General features: G+C 30.9%; 2 long non-coding RNA genes across 2 annotated transcripts; one reads left to right on the top strand and one right to left on the bottom strand.

Moving 5' to 3' along the window:
- Positions 1-16327: 16327 nt before the first annotated feature.
- Positions 16328-19328, top strand: LOC132759520 (uncharacterized). The gene is made up of 3 exons (XR_009629726.1): positions 16328-16578; positions 16959-17040; positions 18780-19328. It is a non-coding gene; the product is annotated as an uncharacterized LOC132759520 (long non-coding RNA).
- An 861-nt stretch (positions 19329-20189) lies between these two features.
- Positions 20190-21943, bottom strand: LOC132759519 (uncharacterized). Its single transcript, XR_009629725.1, has 3 exons — positions 21768-21943; positions 21281-21392; positions 20190-20960 (listed from the first exon to the last, which is right to left on the bottom strand). It is a non-coding gene; the product is annotated as an uncharacterized LOC132759519 (long non-coding RNA).
- Positions 21944-22471: the final 528 nt, after the last annotated feature.

Here is a 22471-nt window from a genome sequence, read left to right on the forward strand (position 1 = left end):
GTAAAATAGTAAATGATTTGAAATAGTGTTACAAATGCATAACAGGTATGTTAGTATGCCCAAGTTTGTCACTACCATTGCAATTTAGCGTTTATTTAAAAATAATGATTTTAGACAGAACACCACTAAATAGAATTAGTATTAATTTAAACAATAACAAAAACAACAACAAAACAACAACAACACTAAACATTTTGAATTCATGACGTCAATTGAGTAATTGAAGAACGAGTTGAAACAATAGCTATATAGCAAACACTTGTAAGCAGTACGTGAGAATATGGAATATGTTTTGCAAAGGACTTGCACAGATGCAACCTCACTCCAACATCAACGATAACAAAACAGTCTTTTGATAAAAAAGGGTAGATGTAAAACATTACGGAAAAAATTTGAATGGCATTATGACCATTAAAGTGAAAATTAAGAGCGCACAGGCTATTTGTTTTAATTGTGTTCAGCACTTCATTAAATTTCAGGCATGTTTAAGGCATATGTTTTACATGCGTATATATGCATATTAAGATGTCCCCTTCTGCCACACACATCAAATCTAAAAGGAAAGTAAAAAACTATTATATGAGATTAAATACTAGTTAGATTTAACAACCAAAACTACGTGCATGAAATATGAAAACAATTTCCAAACGCAGACAAGAATAAATACATGTCGATTAAAATTAACAATAATCTTTCATCTCGAGAATTGAATTCCATGCAACGGCGTTATTTACTTTAAATTATCAATATCTAGAATTGTCAAATTATTGAAATTTGAAGACAATTGTACTGAATGGATGCAAAATATGCAAATTCATTTACCACATCCGGAAACCGTCTTATATTTGATATGTGTTTTTTGCTTGTTTTTTGACTTTTTATTCTATTTAATATTAATCTGATAAAAGCCATTATTTCTTATTTTGATACAAAAATACTCAAGTGGCTGCAAAATGTTTTGTACAAATATATTGCTTTGATTATAATATTAAAATCATTTATTTTCAAAGATTTAAGGATTCGAGTTTGTACTCTGAAATTGAATAATCTCACGAAAAATAACGGTATTGAATTTCTTAAGATATCTGTCTCGACCAAAACAGAAACAAGATTATCGAAAAATGGTTTTATTAGCCTGATGATTTGTTAGAATGATATATCAATTGAGCATGTATAAGGTAATAACAACACATTTAAAGCAGAGTAAATGTTTATAGACACATATGATTTTTATTTGATTGACATGTATAAAGATAAATACGTTTCATTTCCCCGTGCAAAAGAAAGTTACATATGTCTGAATAATTTTTTAAATAAATAAATAGGCGTTTATCGTTTTAAGCTACATTTTTATAAATAGCTAAACATTTTACAATTCGTATAATGATCCCAAAAGCAGTGCCAAGTTATATTTAAATGAATGAATTATAAAATGTTTACTGAACGGTGATAAAGATGATGTAACATATTTTGAAAACTTTCCGGAAACAACATAAGCGTATTGTATCTAATATGTAATATATTACTTTAATTGTGCGCTTCTGTCAAATATAAATCTCATATTTATTATGCCAGCCGTTGTCTTAGACGCCAACTCAGCTGGTTTCTGTGATATGCACACAAAACTATTTATTACATATATATGTATTCTTTTTTTCGATTTTATTGCTAACATCAGATGACGCAAGTTTTGCAATGAACTCATACTTGTGCATTTGTTCTTTTTCTTTAAATTAGAATTATGATCTCATTTTAAAATTAGATGATATTTATATTTTCTATATTCTATAATTATTAGTATATCATTGAATACAGAGTGAAATTCATGATATAAAAATACCAAGAACTACATATATTAACATACTCCGTGATCATTTGGTGGATATTGTATCACTTACATGGGATTTCAAGACAAATATTTCCAGCACTGGTGTAAACGGAAGATAATCCTGTCTTATATGCAAAAAATCGTTTATCTCTCACGAACAAACACAATCAAACCGAGTCGGCAGTTTTCAATTTCGAACTTCGTTTTCATTACTCTCAATTGATCTCCCCTTTTTCAATTTTATAACTACATCATATTAAACAAAAACAATGTTTTCATGACTTAATGTGTATATTATAAGTGAATCGTTGTAGCTAATTTGGTTGGTCAATAAATTGAATTTAACCCTTTCCCCCATGAGCATATTGTGAAAAATGGCCATTTTCACTGAAAAGCCTCCTCTCACAAGTTCAAACTGCTATGAAACTGTGAAAAATGCTTCAATACTAATCAAACTTGGCACAAATGTTGACTGGACCATTGCCTTTGTAACGACATGCTCAGTCTTAAATTTCCTGTTACCATGGCAACGAGGGGACATCTCAAAATTGCACATCCCCCTTCTGGCAACCCCCTGATGTAATATTTGGATGGGGGACGGCGCCGAAAAAATGGTCAATTTTATTAACAACATTTCTCAAACGAAAAACAGTGTTTGGGGCCTAAATAGGGCATTTTTTCACTGTTTGAGGCCTCAAAAAGGGGGGGGGGTCAAAAAGCCGTCGAAACACGCTTATATAAGGGAAAAGGTTAACAAAAAATGATGAAAAACCTTGGAACCACCCAAAATCTAGTTTTTCCATGTTAACATTTGGTCTTTTACCTAATTTTGGTGAAAAATCATTGTTTTGTAACATTTATAATTTTTTTAGTTAACCCTTTCCCCCATGAGCATATTGTGAAAAATGGCCATTTTCACTGAAAAGCCTCCTCTCACAAGTTCAAACTGCTATGAAACTATGAAAAATGCTTCAATACTAATCAAACTTGGCACAAATGTTGACTGGACCATTGCCTTTGTTCAGTCTTAAATTTCCTGTTACCATGGCAACGAGGGGACATCTCAAAATTGCCAAAAATCACTTTTTTGCCTCGATTTTTTCCATCAAAATTTATTTCAAAGTGCTGCAACTTCTCAAGGGATTGAGATAGAGTCAAAGGCTTTTCAGCGTTGGTTACACGTTATCTTATGATCGACCTGGGGTCATTTAAAGCCTCTCACAAGTCCAAAATTTTCTTGGCGATGAGGGGGACTCCGCCCCCCTTCAAACCCCCAAACAGAAAGGGGCACATCCCCCTTCTGGCAACCCCCTGATGTAATATTTGGATGTGGGACGGCGCCGAAAAAATGGTCAATTTTATTAACAACATTTCTCAAACGAAAAACAGTGTTTGGGGCCTAAATAGGGCATTTTTTCACTGTTTGAGGCCTCAAAAAGGGGGGGGGGTCAAAAAGCCGTCGAAACACGCTTATATAAGGGAAAAGGTTAAATATCTCAAGGAAAATATTAATTATATTTAATATTAGGTAAGTATGTGCTGTTAATTGTTCTACATGTATATCTATAGACAAAAATCGCCTTTTGTTACATTATTATATGAATTATGAGTGATATCACATTATGATCCGTGCAGGAGATAACTTAAATCAAAGGGTTACCTGAATAACTTAAATGCTTAGTTGAAAAAGGAAAAAACAGTCATATTAATAATCTAAATCCAAGTTGGTTTAAAACCGGAGTTTGAATTAAGGGAATTTTAAGGGAAACGGTCTAAAATGTAAGGCCTGTAATTCGGCAAAAAGTTATTTCAATAGTAGTTATTATCGTACGTGATAACATACCATGAGAGAAGTAATAGAAAAAGCATCGAAACACGAGGCTATCTGATTTGTACGAGGGGGCGTAGCCCCCGAGTATTAATCAGATTGCAGAGTGTTTTGATGTTCTTTCTCTTTTGTATCATAATCAAACATAAAAACACGTTCACTGTTGTCACAATATGAAACCCCGGAAAAAAGTAACCAATGGACGATCATCTGAGTGTGATATTTCTTTCGCTTTCCCTTTCCCTGCCGTTACAATAAGTAAACCACCGCAAAAATGAGCCAGTCAATGGGCGTGCTCTGGAGTGCGGGTACCTAATACCCGCACTCCAGTTAACGCACTGTGCATGTATATGCATACGATTGAACTCTGATACATTTTCAACAGATAGGTCTCCAAAATATGATACAATCTAATATGGATGTTGTTGGTAAGTCTGTGATACATGATATATGATCCGATACGACACAACTTTATAAAGGAGGGAATCAACTGTTCCAAAACAAAATATTTTTTTATTTTCGGCACAAATGTCAATACATAACCAATTAGAAATTTATCGTTTTTTCCCAGGAAATATTGATTAAAGTCCCGTTATACCTCAGAAATGTTTTTATTTGTATTTTTCACATGGAAGCTTTTAAAGTTTGGTGCCGTGTTATCGTTTCGAAAAGAGAATCATCGGGCAATCATCTGGTTGCTTCCATTGCCTGTTGGCAATTAGTAGAATTATAGTGATTTAGTATTTTGTATGGAAGTCAAAATAATACTTTGTTACATTTCACTACTTTATAACAATAATTGTACAATTATATCACTTTCAGCACTACTTTCATTAGGTGATAAGCATCTGAAATGCTTTTAATGTTATAAACTTATATGTGCCCATTCTATAAATGGCAATGCTGTTTCGTCTGAATCATAATGTGCCTTTAAGAGTATTCAAATGATACATTTCAATTGGTTTTATCAATATTTGAAATACTTAGTGGAAATTGCCCATTTGTAGAACCAATTCATATTTTTACAAGCATAACCGCAATATACGAAAGGCAGAGTGATAATTATAATGTGACTGTCAATTTAAAATTAACCCTTTAACTCGTTGTGTGCCAAAAACCAATTATGATGTATATTATATATATTGACCTAAGAATATGTTCTACAAACGGTTTGTTAAATTGTACTCTTACCGATGTATTAAAACAAGTTTAAGAATGAAATAAGACATTTTCTAACAACACAATCAATAAGGTTATTGCAGACAATCTAATTTCTCCCTAAATAATTTGTCCCAAAGAAGCAATATTTGGAATCAAACGTTCTACATACACGTACTGTCAATACATTTTGGGTAATATTCAAATTATTACAACATAACGACGCCTATGTGATTTAACCATTACATCGTGCAACATCAAATATTATAATAAATAAGTGGATTATCTTGTTTCTGGTGCCATCTCTAAAATAGAATTTATACTTCTATACTTTATAGATTTTATACATTATTTAGATGACCGATTTCATTGAGTTTTCTGGAATATTTTATTTCAACAATTACTTAGAATCATTAATTAACCAGTGTGTTAGTTTTCCTTGAAAATTCAAATCAATCTAAGTGTTATTGATTTTGAAAAAAGCACGGGAAATAATAAATCTATATACATGTAGTTTTGTTTCTATCATTTTTGTAAATATGTTATTTGTGAAAAAATTATAACACAATTATTTCTTGCTCATTTGTAAAAATTCAAATACAATGACGTGAATCAAAATGTTTGCTTATTGACGTTTTGTTGGGAATTGTGTCGCTCCATTACAGTATAGGTCATATGGCGTCTTTCAAGCTTTCCTGGCGTACGGTGCCCTTCCTTGCACTTACAGCGGTAAGGGACAAATGGTTTGAAGTCATCACCTTAAGAGAGGACGCCCCTTGTCAGGAAGATGAAAGTTGTTATGTGTTAAAACATTGTGTTGCATTTTTATGCGTATATTATTTATATATCGTGTTTCACTAGCCTATTCTTCCACAACATATTGTCTGCATGGATGTTCAATATCAACACGTTGTTAAATCCCTCGATAGTATGAATATATTATAATTTTTATAAGTAATGACTAAGACTTTGTGATAAAAGAAATATCGGAAAAATAAACATACGAGACTAAACAAATTTCAGAAAGAGAGATGCATCGAAAATAAAAAAAAATATACAATCAACTTAACACTCTTTTTTTAAATATGGGTAAACTTTACTATGGGCGTGATATATGTTGTTCTTGGCCTACAAATGCAATATGATGTTATTTCGATGTTAGATATATAGCGGCAATTTTGTTAACATCATATACAACAATTATTGCAAGACATCATTATCTCATCATTGCATTTGAACTTATACGAGCATTGAATTCATATGTGTGTTTTTGTTATATAAAACCTTGTGATGTAAAGGTAGTTTGCGTTTTTCTTAGTACCATAAAATAGTTAAGACACAGTCATAGAAGTATCTTGCCGATATAAGAGAATAATTCATCATGACATTTTCTCTTTCAGCAAGAACAATGTTTTAAACATTACCATAGAGTTATATATTAAACATTGTGTTTAACCGACAAGCAATTCATTGATTTTTGATCAGATACATTTGTTTACCACCCTGTCACGACGCCTAAATGTGTTAACATATTGCAATAAGATATGTCTCATAACGATGAATAATAAGGTCACCATACAACTAACTGTATTGAAAAACTTACATCTTCATTATTATCTGTGTATATTCATATAAAATAGAAATTGAAATAATGAATCATGTAAATAATGACTTGAGATGTAAACTCCTAAATGATTTACGTTTTATTTCTAAGCAAGTGTACTGTATATATTACCAAGGGACTTAACATAACTTTCTTTAACTAATTGTCTTAGACAACAGTCTTGGTATATAGCATATTTGTCTGGATAGTAATTTGTAATCGTGTGTAAGCGCCTATCATAATCTATTGGTCGATCAAGTTTGACAAGATAAAAAAAATGAATCAAAACATTTAATCTAAACTTTACCATGTTCATATATATATAAACATTATAAAAATAGCAATAAGTTACTTCAAGTTAGGGAAAATATGCTACTTAGGTAAGAGTTGAATTCAGAAAAAAAACTTAAATTACAAATTCGGTAAATATCTTTCACTTTTTAACAACATTACTTAAAAACGAATTATAACTCATAGATGCAGAATATCGAAATTAAGTCAAATATAAATGCCCAATTTTCTTCAGGTCAGCCTTTGTCAGAAACGCCGCCTTAGTTAATCTCTATCTAACGGACATGCTTATATGCACACACAGCTCTTTAAATGAATTGTATTCCTTTTTTTTGGGATTGAATTGATTATATCTGGTGACGCTAGTTTTTACATTGAAATGTATTTTTCTTGGTCACAAAATCTAAAAATAATGCTCCCTTATATAAATATAAGAACAAAAATTAGGAAATTCAGCTTAAGTATGACTTCAAGTACAATCACCACATATTACAGAGCATAGTTTTTTCCCATTCCAAGAAGATATGCAAAATCGATCTTATGGGGTCATTGTGTAACTCATCGGCGAGGGGCAAGTGGTTTAAAGCACAGCGACCTTGATTACTGACGTCATCTTGAGTTATTTTGAAAAAACTAACAACAAATCATACGAATTGTTTAAAGTGAAAAGTAAAGTAAATTTGCATATATCAATATGAACGTGAAGTTATTGCCGTTTCGTGTGACTGTCACTGTCGATTTTGTTTCTATTCATTACGAAAATATTCGTGATAACACAAGCGATAAAAGCTATCTCTAGGGATTTGCTCTAATTTTGTGTGGCTAGGAGGTGATATACGATTCAAATATCACTACAGGCAAATCTATCAATATTCTGTTTAGATCTAGCTGTTGACAATGCATACGATTTAAACCTTGAAAAGAGACATTAAAATGTAATTTTCATATCCCTTTCTGTTTTCAAATGATCAAGGAAATTTGAAATGTCTATAGTATATTAAAGCTGCATGCCTACCGATCAGCCAAACCATTTCAAGAAAATCAATGTAGAGCATTCTAAGAGTTTTTAAAGGGTGAAATTATTTACAATACAAGTCATGATTTACATCATATTAACACACAATACATCTGCGCAAATACTTTGTGATTTGTACCACCAGCACACAATTAAAATATTAGATTTGAAAAAAGTCAATGTTTATGATCTTGATGAAGAAATGCAGCCATTATATAATAAGTTATTTTTATATGTCAATGTGAATAAAAATATACAATAAGTTAAACATTTATGTCAATGTGAATCAAAATATATAATAAGTTAAATATTTATGTCAATTTGAATCAAAATGATACCAAATCTACATGTAAAACTGAAAAACTTAAGATGTTCTTTATAAATTTTCTATGCGTATTTAATTAAAACTAATTACTTGATTTGAAATTTATGAATATATTCAAATGTTATAACTAAAAATATGAATTTCCGTATAGTTTGTTGATGTTTTTATAGTCGTCGAGATAATTATAAACTTATTTATAGGAATTTCTCATATCTATCTCATATCTAAGAAATTGAGTCAGCATTTCTTTACGATATACTTTACACGACATTATTATTGTCAGACCTTTGGGTTACATTAAACTTCTTATAACAGTTTGGATTGAATTTGATTTATAGACGTTTATCAGACTAGATTGTCGAGGGATTTAACGACAACTTTATTCAACACATTTTTGCAAATAATAGACTTAGTCTAAAGTCGTTCGTCTGGTAGAGAAAGAATAAAAAATGAAGTGTTTGTATGAGAGAGATCATTGTTACATTTATATTATTGAAACCCCACGCTTTTTTATATAAAGGTTAAACCTTAGATAGGGAGTGGTTAAGGTCGTTGACTTCAAATCACTTGCCCCTCACCGCTGTGGGTTCGAATCCCGACAGGGACTTTGGATTCTTTCATGCGAGGAAGTTATCCAGCTAGCTTACGGAACGTCAGTGGTTCTACTCAGGTGCCGTTCGTGCATGAAATAATGCACCGAAGGGCGCCTGAGGTCTTCCTCCACCAGTAAAGCTGAAACGTCACCAAATAACGTTTAAAGTGTCGGTGTGACGTAAAACCCAATCAAACAAACAATTTAACATTAGATCATGGCATAAAAAGACAGAACAAAAAAGAAACAAACAAAAACAAAAACATATAACATACCGGAGTCATGCTAGCATTATGAACAAATGGTAACACTTTGATAACGTCATGTTACCTTGCTTATTATAATTGATAATGAAAATTCCCGCAAACATTTGTGAATCAATTTGCTCTGTTTTTATTTGAAGCAGAATAACAGAATATCCTCCGAGCTATCAGTAACCAATGTATTCGGGATATCCGGTTCTTTCTCAAGATTAACCACCAAATCAATTTGTGACGTCGATGTCCATCAGATAATGAAGTTTGTGTTAATTTTTCAATACACTCGACTGTTATAAATTTAAGATTTTTGTTGTAGTTAACGAAAGCTATTATGAAGATGTTTGACATTTTACATGACCTTGTTATTATATAAAGTTAATCCTAAAGGTTATCAAAATGTGATAAATAAATCCTTCTTTTTACCATATTTGATAAGGTAGAACATAAGATATACTTTGCAGTGAGTTCCTTGCAAATGTTCACATTTATTTGCTCTGGGTTTTGGTTTCATAATGGATTAACACATGCGTGCAAAGGCAAACGAAATATTAATTCCTATGTATTAAGTCTAATTCATATTAAATATACATGTATTTCATTAGAAATAACTTCATTACATATCGATTCATTATGTGCTTTTTGACATTTGTGCCATATTATATTGCTTTTGTTAAGTTATATCAAACAATGTCATGGTTTGGACATCGTTATTTGGTTAACAATGTGAGTATTACCCATAATATAATAAATGTTTTAATCTTATTAGAAATAATATCATTAGATATCGATTCATTGGTTGCTATGATTTACATTTGTTACCGATAATGATGTTTTGGTAACTTTTGTTCATTTATCACATGGTTCAATCACAGAGGCATCGATAATTAGTCAAGCATGTGAATAGTACCCATAATGTATGGGCAGCATGTGTGTTTCAGAAAGTTTGATTCCGAATATGGCTTCTTTGGGACAAACAATCTTGAGAGAAATTAGATTATCTACAATAACCTTATCGATTTTGTTGTTAGGAAATATCATGTTACTTCCTCTGACATGTTGCTTTATCACTTGCAAATTATGCATCTTCAAGACAATATCTTAGAACAATAGTCACTTTAAACCATCTTTAAAAAAAGAAACGACTAAGTTCTTGTAAGATCACTAATTTCTTAAAACGTCTTCGAATGATAATCATATCATATCCAAGGTTGCTAAGTTTCTGTTTTGGTTAATTTTAGAGCATATTTACGATGGCAGTTTGCCTTCGACATTGTATGTTGAAAAATTATAAGAATGTATGTAAGTTCAAATTGCAACAAAACTATAGTAGAGTAACTGCATACGTACATTATGAATGTTTCAATATGCTACCGAAACATGAACGTTAAATGCCTTTCTTATTTATGATTATTATAATACTTCTCTAAATATGCATCGGGCGTCGATGACTTCCAACCACTTGCCCCTCACCGCCGTGGAGTCGAATACCGAAAGGGACTTTGGATTCTTTCATGTGAGGAAGATATCCAGCTAGATTAAGGAACGTCTGTGCTTCTTCTCAGGTGCCGTTCATTCTGCAAAAAGGGGACCTGGTCTTCCTCTACCAGTAAAGCTAGAACGTTGCTATATGACCTACACTGTGACGTAAAAGTCAATTAGACAAATCAAAAACACATCTAAATATGCATAGTTACCATAGGAATGACACATAATTTTAATTAATTTTTATATAACTTAACGCATGCGCAGCATTTACATGATAATCTTAAAACATAATAAGATTTTTACATAAATGCAAAATAGAAAACGTTTTTTAATTAATATTATTTGACTGTGTTTAGAAAGTTGCATTCAAACAAAGTCAAGCATTTAATATTATATAAAAAACTACTTTAAAGTAAATACCATAGACGTAGATACCATACTTGTTTAACCGAACATTCTCTATGTTCAGTGATGCACCGTTAAATAACATGTCATTGTACTTATTCTAATATTTAAAAGATCAATAACCCCTGGTAAAAAGATTTTATATATGGTTTCTTGTAAAAAATTAAGGCTTTCTCTTGTTTAGACACAAACATCGTGTTTGTTATTAGATTATAAAGCTGATACATATGTCGGCATGTCAGTTCTTTTCCCATTATTGCAACTTGATTCAAATGGTCATGTCATACTGTAGACAAAGTTATGTAAATTGTTTTTAATCTTTCATTTTTATCGTAGATCTTGAATAAATGCAGTCTGTGCGCAACTAGTTAAGTAAATGAATATCAAAATCGTTTAACATTTAAAAATTAAACGAAGTAATTGTCTGTGGGTCTAATCTCTGATATAATCGGGCACATCACAAATGTACGAATATCAAAAAATAATTCGGACATAAGAATTCATTTATCATTACACTGCTTGTGTTCTTAACAAATACCGTGTAGTATGTAATATCCATTGTTACCTTTTCTAAAATATCCCAGTCAATGACATACGTTTTCCACTATGGTTTTCCTCGCGGTATTATTTTCCCAACTTATCCACAAGTCAATGAAATACATTACCTGACCATGCTTTCCACGTGATCCAATTCTCCTAAAATTATTTTGTTTTCTTATCACGCTTTACCCGTGCCAACCCTAATTCTCCCAACGTGCCTATTTACGATTTAAATTACAGATAATGATATTAACAAGGTCTACATAGTTTTAAATATTGTGTTAAATTGACTGACAGGTTATTTACTTATTAACTTTGTATATAGCTGTCCAATCTATTCACCCATATTTCAATATAAAACAAAATAAATCATGTTATTACATGTCTGTATTCTGATATTAATTAAAGTAATTGTTGTTGTTGTTGTTGAAGGATAAAAAGCTAAAAATCAAATATTATATAGCATACCTCTATGTTATAATTTTAATCAATTAATTGAGAAATAAATTATGATAATAAAACCTTTTCTCGCAATAAACATTTTTTCGCAATACTATAGCATCCAAGCAATATGTATGTTGACCTTTCGCGGCAAACCCGAGCAGTCCCGTTTTGTATAATCTGTCAGATTTTATATCTGACGCTTCTATCTAATCCAGTATAAGTACAAGGTGCAATACGATAAATAACTCACCATTCTTTCGCTTTGTTAAAGAACTTTTCTAGATAAAATTCATGAATTGGCATTTGTTTTTTGTATTTATTCAGTACGACTGCTTTCAAAATACATTATCTTCTAATAATTTGACAATTGTACATGAATATCTTATATATAACTCATAGATGCAGAATATCGAGATTAACTTTTCTGAAATGAATCCAAGTCTTTAGATATAAAAACATTGTTTATTGTTATCAAGATGCACGTCCTCATGTCTATGTTTCAAATTGTATGCATATTTTATGCATACAGGCTTGGCAGTTTACTATTAACAGTGTTTTAACTCATTTAATAGTGTTTGCTTTTTAGATTTTAGGTATGCGATAGAAGGAAGGATTTCAAAATGCATTACAAGAAATATAAAAATTATTGCTATGTGGTAAAGATTTTCTTTAGAACGACCGGGAATCATTATTACGAAAATTTGCATTTTTAAGATATGCAATTCTGTATATATTATATAAAGGTGTAATTTTAATATTTCCTATAGTCCCAGTTCACAATGATTGTAATGACAATAATAGAAGCTAATATTAAGGACTACTTCTTTATAGCTGTTACTGAGATGGACCACCAATTTATCCATGACTTGTCCTAGTTCTTACTTGCATATACTACCAATGTATCAACGAATTGATCTTACACCTTGTGTAAGTATATGTTAAGGGCAAACATGGATTACACATTTAACTTAGAATATTTCGTAAAATTAGCAAAGGTATTTAACGTATTATTAAACAATTATTGACTAGTGTGCCATTGAATATGATGTGATATTCACCGGCATATGACATATTGACCGAGGCGATAGCCAGTGGAGTTTATGATATCTTCCAGCAGTACATCTTAAATTCTGTCTGTATCTATTTGCACATGTTGGAACAATCACTTTTAGTGCATTTACCTTTCCATACATTTGTCACTATAATTTAAAATATAACCTTAAAGTGTTAAAACATTTGCCAATGAAATAATCTGTAAATTGCCAGAAATAGACATAAAAATTATATCTTATTACCTACCACATCAATACTGATTGATATCAATTAAGTTAAACTAATAAACATTTTTTTTTTTAGTAATCGACATTACAGAATCGAGGAAACAGACTTCTAAAAAGTGAATTTACACGATAGAATATATCAGGAACCTGTGAAATATGCATTTCAAGACCGATGGTAAAAAATATTTTGCCATCTAAAAAAAATATATCTTGCCACCTATACAAAATATATCTTGCCACCTATATAAAAAAAGGATCTCGCCCTCTGAAAAAGATGTCAATAAATAAAGAATGTTTTATTTACACAATGATGTTTTGGGGGTTTTGCGTGTTGTGGTCTTCTTGTCATTCCTTGAACAAATTCCAGGAACAACACTGTTAGATGAGTTATTTTGAATGATATTAGTGTGCTAGCCTTCAGTGCATACTACTCACATCGTTGTTGATATCGTAAATACATGGTAATTATACTACATCTTAAACTGAAAACAAATAGGACATGTGCAGTTATAAGCGAATGTGGCAATTTGTTTATTCGAGTAAGTTTTTAACGTTTGGGCAATACTATTACATTACACAAAATATGGCAACTTTAAGCAAAGTTAATTAGGAGATTAAAAGATGACAACTCTGACAATTAAGTACAATGTAGTAATATTGAAAAATATGAATTAAATAGGTTGCTTACAGAAACACCATACAACATTCGTCATTTTTTTAATGCTTTTTAATGATATATCCCATAGTAAACATACGCCGGGATGCTCGTGGGAAACTTAACCTACTCTGTACTTAACATCAAACATTATCTTTTAAAATAACAAATAAAATGAATAAGTCAACATGAATTAAAGATTTAGTAAGATACTTAATGGGACAAATTAAGAAATTATATATTAATGTTTTGCTCGTTCAAAGCTAACCTATAAAACTGTTACATTTCTAGTTTAATATATACAAGCTAGACTGTATTTGTTATTTTGAAGCTGATACAAGATATGATAAACCGAGAGATATCTGCCAAACCAGATTGTTGATATTTACCTAGAACAATTGACTCATTTAATACCATTTCTTTTAATTTTGGTTCCACAAATGAATAAGTCACTTATCTGTAAGATATAAACTCCGCGTTTGACTTAAGGCACAGTATCTTGTCTGATATAAAGTGTTAAGTACATACGCTGTTAAATCCCTCGATAAAACGAGCTGCAGTAAATATGATAACAATGCTAGAAAGAAAACGATGAAAACAAAATGTACGAAAACTGTAGAAATGGTTTGGATGAGTCTGTTGAAAGGTACAATACGAATCGTTTCAATTGTAAGCACAAAGTCCCGAAGTAATAGAAACAAAAAATAACTGGCATAAAATCAGGGTAAACATTACAGCTAACACGCAGTACGTAACACATAACACTTGAACAAATCTTGACAAAAAGGGATCCTTTGTATTTTTAGAACATAATCATTTTCTTTTTAATAAGATGTATTATTTTTTGTCCGTCCCATTTGTTACAATTCATAAGATAAAAATCTTTACGTGACTGCTCATTGTTATTATATAGCCATAATTTATCACTAATTATTCCATGACTCTATTTTAAAAGTCTTTTTCCCTACTGTGAGGAATTAATTTAAATTTCAAAGAATTGTAATAAATGATTGGCCTTTACCAAATTCCAATTTGCAGTACTAACACCAACACAGTATAAATCAGAATAAATTTCAAGTCGTTAGATTATTGCTGTAAAGTTTAAATACTTCTTTTATCTAAACAGTTAGTTTGGGAATCCGATAATTCTCAGTCGCAAACAAGACATTTTAAAAGAGTCCTTTACACTAGAATTAATCACTAGTCTTTAACAATGACACAGTTTAAAGGTTACGATGTTTAATACAATTTTGGGGATTCGGCATGATGTATTATTTGTTTCAATTAAAGCACGTAAAATCAACTGATAAATATGTATTGACCGAGGGTTTTCATGCTCTTAAGATAACATGTTGGTACCTATTCAGTTGCAATATATGCATGACCTAACATAAAAACGCATGTAATGTTCCTCGAATAAAACTTTATCGATAAAACCTTACATAACTGGATATTACACTATTAATTGAAATTTCTTGTTAGGCTTCATGATATCATATGCCTCAGAAATGAAATAAAAGCACATTTAATTGATTACAAATAATTGAACAATGTTAATGTTAATGGTCTTTGTAAATCAGCTTTTGGCTTAAATATTCTCTACATGTATTATAAAAAAGCCAAAAAACAAACATTTTGTTTCTTCATATAACCAAGTTAATTTATATTAATATAACTGTGATTTTGAATAATTAATCAAAAGGATCTAAATAGAGAAAAAGAAGTGAATGTAATAAGTGCAGAATGATATGATGTAAAAGATATTTCTGTAAAATAGTGACTAATATTATTGAAATACTAGTAAGTCAATACATATCAACAAAGCATGGCGACAAACAATAAACGCTTCCTCCCAGCAAATCAAGCAGCACGGGACCTGAGACAACAACGTAACAACTGCAAAATAAAAAGGCAAATATTCAACTGATAAACTCAAATAGATCCTACAAAATTACCATCAGCACTTATCAACAATATTTCAGCACTGTATGTAGTGTTTTTATAATAAATGTTATATTTGCAAATTACGTTATCAATATTCCGAGAACTACATTTCATCCAGTCTAGACTGTTAACAAGTTTACCACGCTGTTTTTCTTTCTTTCTTTTTTTGTGTACGCTAATTTGATGTGTAAAAAAATAGTGCAGAATATAAGCCATATTACAAAGTTCGCTATTGCGAAAGTATCTTATCTTAAGTAAGTGTGTCATATATAATTTCCAAATAACGGTTGTTTATGTACAATATGTTAACGTTCCGTAAAGATATATTATGCCCATCTTTATGTAAAACACTTTTATCTAATTTATTCAAAGGAAAAGAAACTCTGACTGAATATATCTACTTTGAATACGAAATTGAACAAAATATGTTTTGAAAACTGCATTTTCTATAACTGGTCAATTTAATTTGGTCTTTTCGTAAAAAACTACTATATTTTTTAATGACACTTTGTATTCAAACTGTGTTTACCTCTAGTGCGTAGTGTTTAATGCATAACATTTATAACATATATTCTAGTATATGTACCCAGAATATGTTTATTTTGCATTTGAAAAAGAAACTGTCAAGAAGTTATTAGTATTATCAAACGTCACATTTGAGCATAATATATCTTTATAGGGTATGTAAGTCTCGTCATGTGACTTGCGAGATTTCACGATATTTTGCACTTCCGGGTACAAACAAACATCAACAACATTGCTTATCTATATTGGGTAATACTTGTATGCCGATGGGAAAGTAAAACTTACATGGAAAAGCAAATGATATGTGGAAATTGGCAGAGTTTTTTGTTTTGTAACGAAATGCAAATGGTTTCATCTTGTGAACAAGTATCAATGAAAGACAACTTCGTATAATCTTCAGGTGGGTGTGTCATTTCAAATTCAGTTTATCCCAATAAATGTTGTAATATTTTCATTTCCATGTAAATCTAATAAATTTGTTTTTTGATACAACATCATTCGCATCTGACACCAGACTGGTGAATTTGATTTTATCAATTTTCTATAGCGCTACCTGATTATCTCTCAGAAGTATATAATGTTTAGAAATTTCGGACAGCGCATATTTCGGATAAACGTTTCAATATGATTATCAGTGAGTTTTAGTTGAATATATTTTCTTCCAACTGAAGATATTATTTATTTATAATTATTATCTTTATAAAGCACAAACAGTCAATCTGTATATAACCAATTTAAATTGTCATAAAATTCAATGAAATATTTTGCTCCTGTATTTAGACTGAGGACAGTGGTGAGATGAAAGACGTGAACTGGTATCCGATGTAAATACACATGCATGCTCTGCTGTAAAATCGTTTTGGTAAGAAATATATACTTAAAGCTACTTAAACTACATTAATGAAAAATAAATATTATTGTATTTATACATATAATGTTCTCATTTTTATGCTCCCCGAAAAAATTTCGGGGGAGCATATAGTCGCCGCCTTGTCCGTCCGTCCGTCCATCCGTCCGTCCGTCCGTCTTTCCGTCCGTCCGTCCGTCCGTCCGTCCGTCCCCTTTTCTTGTCCGGGACATAACTTTGAAACAACAAGAGGTATCAACATGAAACTTTGTAGGTAGATAGATCTCATTGAGTAGGTGTGCAGTGCACAAGAACCGTAACTCTGCCTTGCCTAATTTTTGAATTATTCCCCTTTGTTTATTTTTACACTTTGAACTTTGTCCGGGACATAACTCTAAAAGTATAAGAGGTATCAACATGAAACTTTGTAGGTAGATAGATCTCATTGAGTAGGTGTGCAGTGCACAAGAACCATAACTCTGCCTTGCCTAAATTTTGAATTATCCCCCTTTGTTTATTTTACACTTTGAACTTTGTCCGGGACATAACTCTAAAAGTATAAGAGGTATCAACATGAAACTTTGTAGGTAGATAGATCTCATTGAGTAGGTGTGCAGTGCACAAGAACCGTAACTCTGCCTTGCCTAATTTTTGAATTACCCCCCTTTGTTTATTTTACACTTTGAAATTTGTCCGGGACATAACTCTAAAAGTATAAGAGGTATCAACATGAAACTTTGTAGGTAGATAGATCTCAGTGAGTAGGTGTGCAGTGCACAAGAACGGTAACTCTGCCTTGTCTTATTTTTGAATTATCCCCCTTTGTTTATTTTACACTTTGATCTTTGTCCGGGACATAACTCTAAAAGTATAAGAGGTATCAACATGAAACTTTGTAGGTAGATAGATCTCATTGAGTAGGTGTGCAGTGCACAAGAACGGTAACTCTGCCTTGCCTACTTTTGGAGTTATTGCCCTTTGTTCATTTTGATTCTTTGACTTTGTCTGGGACATTACTCTAAAATTATAAGAGATATCAACATGAAACTTTGTAGATAGATAGGTCTCATTGGGTGGAAGTGCAGTGCACAAGAACCGTAACTCTGCCTTGCCTTATTTTGAAGTAATTGCCCTTTGTTTATTTTTACTTTTTGACTTTGTCCTGGACAATACTTTAAAACTATTAGAGATATCAACAAGAAACTTTGTAGGTAGCTAGATATAATTGGATAGAATTGCAATGCTTAAAGAACCTAAACAAAGCCTGGTCTAATTTTGGAGTTATTGCCCTTTGTTCATTTTTACACTTTGACTTTTACCTGGGACATAATTCTGATATCATCAGGAAACTTTATAGATAGATAGATCTCATTGAATAGAAGTGCAGTGCAAAAAAACATAACTCCGCTTTGCCTAATTTTGGAGTTTTTGCCCTTTGTTCATTTTTTTATACTTTCCTGTGTCCAGAACCTTCTCGGGGAGCATCACCCGGTTCAACCGGTTCTTGTTGTAAATAATTACAGTGTAGCTAAATAAACAAACAGTATGGCATATGTAGTTAATTCATGTTAAATACTGTTTAAAGTATTTTTCTCAAGTGAGTGGGTCATATATTTTAATTAAACTAGGACACCAAGAAGTGTTTCTTCCTTTTCAACATTATTTTCTATTCATGACAAAATGAAAATGCTTGAAATTTATAGCTGACCAATTATTATTGCTTTCAACTCGTGATAAATTTTCTTTATATACAGGTATGTGATTTCTTGGTTGGATCTTGAGTACTTGTCATGGCTCTTGATTTATTTTGGAGTGTTCACCATCAGATTAGAAGTCAAATTGTGATACCACCAGGCATAGTTGAAAGGAAATGTCCATACACAGTCTTGGAGTACATAGTGGTAGAGACATGGCAGTCCATTACAGATTTTGACTGAATTAAAGCTTCTTAAAGCTCCATGTCTTGTGTAAACTGTCTGACTGAATGTTTGTATTCTAATAAAAACTAAGGTTGAAGACACTTCAAAGATATATGTCAGTGTAAAAATGTTAAACAAAATATCTGTCTTTGTCAGAAATAAATAACCTGTCTTTATTAGAAATAATTAACCTGTCATTTGTAACTTTGTATTAACTTAATTATTCAAAGATAATTTATCTTCTGCAAATGGCTGCCCAAAACAGTTTCAACCAGGCATCATGTAGTTTCAAAACAGTTAAGATAAATTTGTTATAAATAGACTTGTAAAGTAACAGGAATGGTAAAAAGATAAATGTTCAGCATTAAAATGTTTCTATCTTGATTGAGTTTCATTTCATATTATCACCATGATCACTGCAATTGTAAAAGTAATGTAATCTTTAACCATTATTTAAATATCATAAAAATCATCTCAAAGAAAAACTTGTTTCTGAGGCAAGATGTGTAAAATTCCTTCCAGTTATAGCCTTTCACTGCTCTTAGAAAAGCCATGATTTGCATTGTACATGGCAGGTAGTAATACCAGAGTAAACAATATTAATGCAATTCATCTGTGTTGAGTATTCTGTAGCAAAACACTAGCTTGCTAGCCCTTGTAAGCCCAAGTCTCTCTCTTAATTGGAGAAGACTTGCAATTCTGCATTCCTTGAAAATTTTAGTATCAGAGGGGTAGTTATTACATACCATATACTTCTTTGGGTTTCAAATTACCTGTTTTATAATGTATTGAACCTGTTGACATTTGACCAAAAGTGAATTATCTATACAATACATGAAAAACTTAGGGTTTGCACTTCATACAAAACAATTACATCACTGATACATTAATATACCCATTGGAACTGTTTCAAAATTGTCAATGTTTCAAAAAACAAACAAAAAAAAAAACACCACACAATGCTTTTAACGTCTGTCCATGTACATATGTGTAAATGTAGTCATTGAAGAGCTCTCAAAAACTTTTCATCAATATTATTTAGATAGTGTCTGTTTCAATTTCAGGACAGACAAAATTCAAATGACATGCATAGTATTTGATATAGTCAATGCTTGCATATTCAAGCAATCTAGCCATTGCTGTTAGAGAATTAAAGTACACAGTGACACTTATTTTGCAGATGAACTCTTATGATCAAGCACTGCTATAAATATATGCCAAATAGTAGAAACAAAAAACAGTTCATAAGTTTAATAAACTTTTATTTTTACACAATTTATAGTGCACTGCTTAGCATATATATCACACTGATTTTCCAGTGGAAGAAAAACTTCAGGAAAGCACTTGGATTTATTATTAGTTATTTGGACAATGTAACTTTACACTGTGAATGTCTACTGATACAAGAATAAGAATATTTCCTTTTACAAATGTAAAGACTTTGAAAATTAACATGAACAAATTATCATAGAGTTATAAATCATATTCTAATTGAAAAATGTTCAGTTTGATATCAAAGCTTTGAATGCAAATTTGTGAGCTTATCAATGATTACCTCACAATATTAGTAGTAGATGATATATAATATTTTTGCTAATCTTTACTTCATAGTCATTTAATGTCCATAATGTCATATGACTATACTGTGATTCCATGAAAAACCTTATCTCTGGTGTGTATCAGCTTTGGTATATATAGAGTATCTAGTTTTAATACTTAAAACTGCAATGAAATGAAATGTGGATATTTTACTCTGTTTCTATCATTGTGACATTAACATGTTCATAGTGTCAAACACCATAAAATCATACTCTTTATACATTAAGATTTTTGTGCTGGATGTCATTCATCTTCTTCAGGAAAGTACATTTGACTATTCTCAGTGGCTTATATTAAACTAATATTTCACTGTAACTGTGTGTTCTCTGATATCATTCTCAAATTAAGGAACTGGAAGATGGTAGTTGCAATAAAGGTCTTCATGGACAAATCCTCCTTCATCTTTTCCCTTTTTATCTGCAGAATGAAAAATCAATAAATATGTTGTTACAAGTGTAAGACACTAGAAATGATATTTACATTACATTTAATAAGCTGGTCATGATTGACAGAAAAATTTCATATTTGAAGTAAATAAACATTAAAGATAAACAACAACACATAATATATAACAGTCAAAAATATTAATCTTCTTGAATTTGAAACATGACTATTTTTAATGTTTTATTTACTTATCAATTATCATTCAGTGAAATCCAAGTTATTAATATATTTGGATAATTGTTTATCTTTCCAATCTCAACTAAAAATTAATCAATTATTTTACATGTATTTACCTTTGATGTATAGAGATATTTCAGGATCATAGGCAGTGCAAACAGTTGATTAATGGTCCATATTGAACAACTGTATATTCTATACTTGTCATATACCTCCTTGTCTATACATCTGAAATGGTTTAATCAAATATAATATTTTTTAAATCAATCATAATTTGCTAGGTACCATATTAACATGTATATATAACTGAAAAAGGAACAAGAATAAAATGGAAGGGAAAAATATCCGAATTACTGTGCAATGTCCGAATTTTGTATAACTTTAATACACTAGAATTAAAATGTTTCTCCATTGTTTATTTCAACAAGTTAAAATGGTTTGAATTAATTTCTCACATCAGTAGTTTTAAAACAATACTAAAAGCTAAACAACTAGAATTCACTACCTTGACAAAACATCCGAAACAATTGTCACTATCCGAAAAAAAACTAGTTTTATTAAACTCTATAAATCCCTCGTTTTTCCGTCAGATAATTGACCTACCTGCATTTTTTGACCCGTGCTATCCATTCCTTCAAATCTGAAGAGGACCGAAACAAATTTAACTTCTATACCCCTCGAGTTCTTCGGGTTACCTATATGCGTAACGGTAAATAAGTCTGCCGATGTACCCGGAAGTGGTAAATCGAAAGTGAAAGTAAACGAGACTTACGGGCCCTATTATTGTATTCCATCTCCACAATTTCCAATTTGATTTCGTGATTTCACTTAAATTTTATTTTTTAAATCTATTTTTCTGTAAATGAGGGCGTCATAAATTTGCGGACATCTTAAGAGACAAATAAATAAAGATGCTTTTAATAACTTACCAAAATGATCAAACATATTCAATGTGTTATTTAACTTAGGAAACAATATAGAATGAGTTAATTTAATCTTACAATAATTACTACAATAGGCGTATACAAATGTGCGCATTTTTCCCCCGTTGTCAAGTTGAGCTGATTTAGCTGAATAATTAAAAATTGACTATTTCAACGTGACTTGAACTATATAATAATTGATAATAACAAATAGTTAGAACAAAATATAAAAGTTGCCTAAAATATAAAAATAACTGCTTTACTCTTTTTTATCAAGCAAACGTTACCAATAACTTCGAAGGATTTTATAGAAATTCACGATGGTCACGTGATTTATGGATTTATGATGTGTAGCAATATAATGAATTATGACAAAATTTAAAA

This window comes from Ruditapes philippinarum, unplaced genomic scaffold (genome assembly GCF_026571515.1).
Source record: "Ruditapes philippinarum isolate M1 unplaced genomic scaffold, ASM2657151v2 ctg4005_1_1_1_1, whole genome shotgun sequence".
NCBI classification, from domain to species: Eukaryota; Metazoa; Mollusca; class Bivalvia; order Venerida; family Veneridae; genus Ruditapes; species Ruditapes philippinarum.